A 6123-nucleotide genomic window follows, 5' to 3' on the forward strand; every position below is an offset into this window, starting at 1 on the left:
GTGGACACAACGTCTTTGTTTTGTATGTGGTGCTGAGGATCGAACCTGGGCCAAACGCATGCCAGGCGAGCGCGCTACCGCTTGAGCCACATCCCCAGCCCCCTCTATAGGTTCTTAATCAAGAAAACAACAATCTTTTTTTTTTTTTTTTTTAAGAGAGAGAGAGAGAGAGAGAGAGAGAATTTTATTTACTTTTTTTTAGTTTTTTCAGCGGACACAACATCTTTGTTTGTATGTGGTGCTGAGGATCCAACCCGGGCGGCACGCATGCCAGGTGAGCGCGCTACCGCTTGAGCCATATCTCCAGCCCGAAAACAACAATCTTTAATGCTCGGCACTGCAATAAACAGAATCAATTCACAGCAAACTGTTGAGAGCCACAGCCTAAGCAGCCCCAGCAAACTTCCAGCTAATTGGCTCCTCTGTGATGACTCTCATTGGGCTGTTTTCCTGCCCTTTCAGACCACGGAGCTGCTCATTGGGGGGACTCTTTTGGCTCCGCCCACACGACCCAGCCAATCGGCCTCAAGAGCGGGAAGAGTGCTGGTTGAGAAGTCTCCAAAAGAGCCGGTGGTGGCAGTTGGGCTCTGAGGGAATTCCTGGAGAGCTCGCATGGTGCAGGTGCATTCTAAAAATAAAGTTCCTTCCTGCTGGACAAGTGACTCGTGAATTGTGCCCAGCCAGACTGCGGCAGCAAACAATTCTAGATTAATTAATTCTAAGCACTGCAAACACACTTAATCATGACAGGCTCATGACAGACTTTCCCTCTGCATGCTAAGTTCAAGTGTCAGATCAGAAATCTCAAGCCTTAGGCTTTAAGCCCTACAGATGCACCCTCACTCAGACCATGGTGATCAGGTCCTAAACCAAGGCAGTCTTCTCCTGGGGTGGAGCTGATGGCTGGCTGAGGAGGTGGTCCTAGGGAGAAGTTGTGGCTCTCACCGGGGTCAAGATGTGGCTGTAGAGTTTGAGAACGGTGAGGAAGATGCAGAGGATCAGCAAATGATGACAAGTGATGGGATGTCAGCCCAGGTCCTCATCAGGACTCTTCAGCTTGTGTGCATCAGTATAGGCTGGCTGAATACCTATTCACTTGCTGTATTATTTATACTAAATCTTGGGACCTTTGACTCCCCATTCAATCCTCATCAGCTACCACTGGATTTCTTAGTGACATCATTTACCTTGGGGTTAAAACATCTGGTCTGGTGGTCCCCACCCTGATATTTTTACCTTTCCCTCATATCAGGGGAGAACAGCCTGCCAGAGGCTTCACTCTGAATTTCTCATGGTGGGGGGAAGTGACTTGTTTGTGCCTGAGGGCCATAATGGAGGGCTCCTAGTGAGACTGCAGGTTTCAAACTGGAGTTTTTAAAATGGAGTTGCTTAGGCTCAGGCCTAAGGCCATCCTCACACACTGTGATAAGCTCAGCAGGTCTCAATGGGTTTAGTATCCCAAGTGCTTGGGCCTATTTTACCACATTTGGCCTGAGTGTGCCAGTTGGTACAGCCCCATACTGTGTCCCCCACAAACCCAGTAGTCCAAAAAACTTGTGAACTTATTTTTTTTAAATATTTTTTAGTTGCAGTTGGACACAATACCTTTATTTTATTTATTTATTTTTATGTGGTATTGAGGATCAAACGCAGCGCCTTGCACATGCTAGGCAAGCGCTCTACCACTGAGCCCCAGCCCCAGCCCCTCACATATTTGTTTTGCCATGTCAGGAAGTGGAAATGCCTGAGTTTCATCTGTTACAGCCTGAGGTACAACCTTTGTCTTACTTGATCAGACAAATCATACAACACCCAGGATTACACCAATAAGCCAGGGCCCTGCACTTTGCTGCCTCAGTGAGGGCTGAAAAAGATTCAAAAGTCAAAATATATCATCAATACAGTGGAATATTTTTTACCAGCAGAGGTTGGGACCCAGTTTCTAAATCTTGCACTACTATACCATGACACATGGGGGAGCTCTGGAGACACCCTTGGGCTGACACTGTAAACCGCTTGCTTCCTTCCTGAAGGCAATGGTTCTTGACTCTCAAGGGCTGTATCTATGCTAAAAAAGTCACTATCAAGGTCTAATACACAATGATATGTTACCAAGTGAGAGCCAAGCACTTCTAAAACTGTGACCCTTCAAGGAATGGCCCCATCAGGTGGAGGGGTCACCTTGTTTGATTCTTGTTCCACTCCTATGCTCCAAGTTCATCCTGCTTTCTTACCAGCCACCCAGGGGAGTTGGAAGGACTGTAGTAGGTTGGGTGATTTATGTTTTGTTAGATCCTTAGGCCAAAGTAATTCTATTTTGAATATCAGCACCTGCTCACCCAGGCATGACCTTCCCATTAGGCCCACCCCCAAAGACTCCCTAACTACCAAAACCACAGCAAAGGTGCCAAATAACAATCACAGGACCAGAGGGTTAGTTTTTAACCACTTCCTTGTACTTGACTATATAGTTAAGAAGTTTTTCCCCCACAGGCTGCTGCACCTGGCAGAAGGGCAGCCTGGCCAATATTCTCTGTCAATAAACCTTTGCTTGAACTCAGAGTTTCATGTGTCTCTCATGGATGTCTTCAACATCCACCCTGAAATGTTTATTTAGCCAATTCATGGATGGTCTCCCTTATCACTCTCTTTTTTAAATTTGGGGTTTTAATTTTTCAGTTTTTTTTTTTTTTTTCAATGCTGGGGATCAAACCCAGGGCCTTGTGCATGCTAGGCAAGCACTGGACCACTGAGCTATACCCACAGCTCCCTTATCTCTCTCTCTCTCTCTCTCTTTTATTTAAAATTTTTTTTTAGTTTAAAATGGACACAATACCTTTATTTTATATATTTATTTATATGTGGTGCTGAGGATCAAATCCAGTGCCTTACACACACCAAGGAAGAACTCTACCACTGAGTAACAACCCCAGCCCTTCCTCATCTCTCTCTCTCCTTTTTTTTTTTTTTTTTTGTGTGTGTGTGTGTGTTAGGGATTGAATCCAGGGCCTTATGCCTGCAAGGTTAGCACTCTACCAACTGAGCTATATCCCCAGCCCCTCCCTTATCTCTTTTTTTAAATTTTTTTTTTTTAGTTGCCAATGAGTTTTTCACTTTTTTTGTTTATTCATATGTGGTGCTGAGGATGGAACCCAGGGCCCCACACATGCTAGGCAAGTGCTCTACCACTGAGCCACAGCCCCAGTCCTCCTTTATCTCTTGATGGACACCAGGGAGTCAATTTTGTTTGGTGGTGACTACTTGGAGGGGGCAGGCAAAACAGCAGGAATGACTGGGGACTATGAACAGCAGGTAGGGAGGGGGTGGGTGGCCTTGGCTCTTTATCACCATGTTCTTGTTCATTTTATAATCAGATCTGGTTCCTCCATCTCTTGAATATCTGGCTTTACTTCACAATCAAGATTATCCTGCTTTGGTCCCCACCTAAAGATTGGAGTAGGGAAGTGGATGGCCAGTTTCCCCCTGCTTGATGCCCTGCCCCCCCCCACACACACTTTCTTGAAAGTTCTTCTTAGTTCAACTTCAGAAACATTTTAGGCACTGACTTGTGTGGACCCCCCTATGGGGATCTAGTTCGGTGGGAGAACTCTGCTTTTCATGTGCAAAGCCCTGGGTTCAGTCCCAGCACTGCCAAAGAAAAAAAAAATAGTGTCTTTTTAAAAACCTGCAAACATTAAGAGTCTAAGTTCAATATGTTGCTCTACCAAGTTAATAAAGCCTCCAGAGAGAGTTGTGGGAACCCCAATTCATAGCTAATCAGTCGGAAGTTCTGGAGGCCCAGACTTGGGATTGGTGTCTAAAGTAAGAGAACAGAGCTGGGCTTGGTGGTGTGAGCCTTTCACCTCTGCTGAAGCCAGAATTAAAAGAGGCAGTTGGTATAGTTAGGGAAATCGAGTCAGCGCCAATCTAGAAGGCCAATTTGAGTGAGTCCTGGAAGTTGGAGAGAGATTGAATTGTTAATGCCTTCCAACCCCTTCCTCCACCCTTCTAAGATAACCTGCCCCTGCTCCAACCTGTTGCTAAGGTAACCCTACCCAGAGATTGTCCCTCCTTACAGGGAGTTGTTAATTATGCCCCCTTCCTGCCCAGATCACTCCAACTTGGCCCCTCTAGCTCATCTGCTTCTCGCCTTTTGGTTAGCCCACTGAGCATCTCCTGGGCCTAGGCAAGTAGGGAGGAAGGAGAGAGATAGGGGGAAGAGAGCAGGAGAGCAAAGGAAGCCTAAGATATATAAAAAAGGCAAAACCCCTCACTTCCTGGGATGCCAGGATACCAGCAATGGCCCTCTTGTCCCTCCTGGAAGAAGTCTATGTTACCCCTTTTTATTTTTTTAATTTAATTTAATTTAATTTTTTAATTGTTTACCTGTCCAAGATCTTATTAGCAGGACCCTAGCGGCCAGTCGCAGAAGAGAAGGTGGGGGTGGAGGGAGGGAGGGAGGGAGGGAGAGAGAGAGAGAGAGAGAGAGAGAGAAGAGAGAGAGAGAAAGAGAGAAAGAGAGAGAAGAGAGGGGGAGAGAGAGAGAGGGGAGAGTAAGAGAACGAGCACAAACAGGGTGTTGATATTTATGGGCTAAACGTGGGGTGAGGAGGATCAAGGCAAGTGGGCTGCTACTTCTTCATTGGCCAAGAGTTCGCGCCACTTCAGGGATTGGAGGTGTGTCATTCAAAGTTCGCGCCATCCACAGCGATTGAAGGTGACGGTTGGTGCACCATTCAGTGCATCATGGACCTGAGCTCCCAGAAGAGGAGCGCTCCGGGCACCATCTTTACCAACATTCCTCGCTCTTTTGTTTTGGTTTGGGGGCATTGTACTCGATCTGGCTACTTCCTGCTGAGTAGGGGCGTCATTTAGAGGGAGGGAGGGAGATCAGTTGGTTGGAGAAGGAGGGCCAGGAGGCCCCATATCCATGCACTGAAGGCATGGATTTCCTCTGGGGAGAAGTCCATGAATGTGCCCTGCAGCTATGAAAAGAAACAGCATTAATTTCTGGCATGTCGTCCAGTCTGTAGGGCTGGTAGAAAAGGCCTATGCCCAGGAAAAGGCAGAAATATAAAGCCGAAAGCCAATGACTTATTTTTTTTGGCATGGTGGGGTAGAGATGGCCCTTTGGTGGAGTTGTCATTCGGTATCTTCATCTTTCAGCACTCGGTGGAGGTTTCTTGGGATGACTGGATGTGCGTGTCGTCTGGCTCATTGGCAAGTAGCTGGTAATCCCTGAGGAGCAATCTGCAGGCCAGTGGTGGATGTCAGGCAGGCGATCAGAGGATGGACCACGACAGGAACGGTTGGGCTCAGAGTTTGGGAACAGGGTTCTGCCTTGAGTGACGGGGATCCCCGTCCCGGGTTTCGGCACCAATGTAAAGGACGATGGAAAAGCTCCATAAACTCAACAAGCCAAAACAACTGTTTGCCTGCCGGAGATCTTATTAGCAGGACTGTAGCGGCCAGTCTCAGAAGAGAAGGGGGGGAGAGAGAGAGAGAGAAGAGAGGGAGAGAGGGAAGAGAGAGAGGGGGGAGAGAGAGAGGAGAGAGGGGAGAGTAAGAGAGAGAGGGAGAGTAAGAGAGTAAGAGCTATGTTACCCCTTTTTAAATAAACCCTGCCTTGGCATGCTTCTTTAATATTACACTTCAACATGTGACAGGAAGCAGAACTTGTCACCAGTAACCAGAAGGCTTGGGCTACTTAACAAACACTGTCTCAAAATAAAAGGTTCAGTGGCAGAGTGCTTGCCTAGTATGTGTTAGGTCCTGCATTCAATCTACAGTATTCAAAACAAAACAAAAAAACTTATTTTTCTAAAATAATTTTTCTTGATCTCCCAAGATAAGTTGCTTTCCACCTGCAACATTCAAGCTCTGCACAATCATGATGTTCTATTCAGCCCAAGGTCAAATGTCTGTAGAATCTTGCCGGGTGCCATGGCACATGCCTGTAATCCCAGTGTTTGGGGAACCTGAGACTGGGGGAGTTCAAAGCCCACCTCAGCAATGGGGAGGCACTAAGCAACTTAGTGAGACCCTGTCTCTAAATAAAATACAAAATAGTCCTGAGGATGTGGTTTAGTTGTTGAATGCCTCTGAGTTCAACCCCCAGTATCA

This window comes from Spermophilus citellus (genome assembly GCF_964194105.1).
Source record: "Spermophilus citellus genome assembly, chromosome: 3".
NCBI lineage: Eukaryota > Metazoa > Chordata > Mammalia > Rodentia > Sciuridae > Spermophilus > Spermophilus citellus.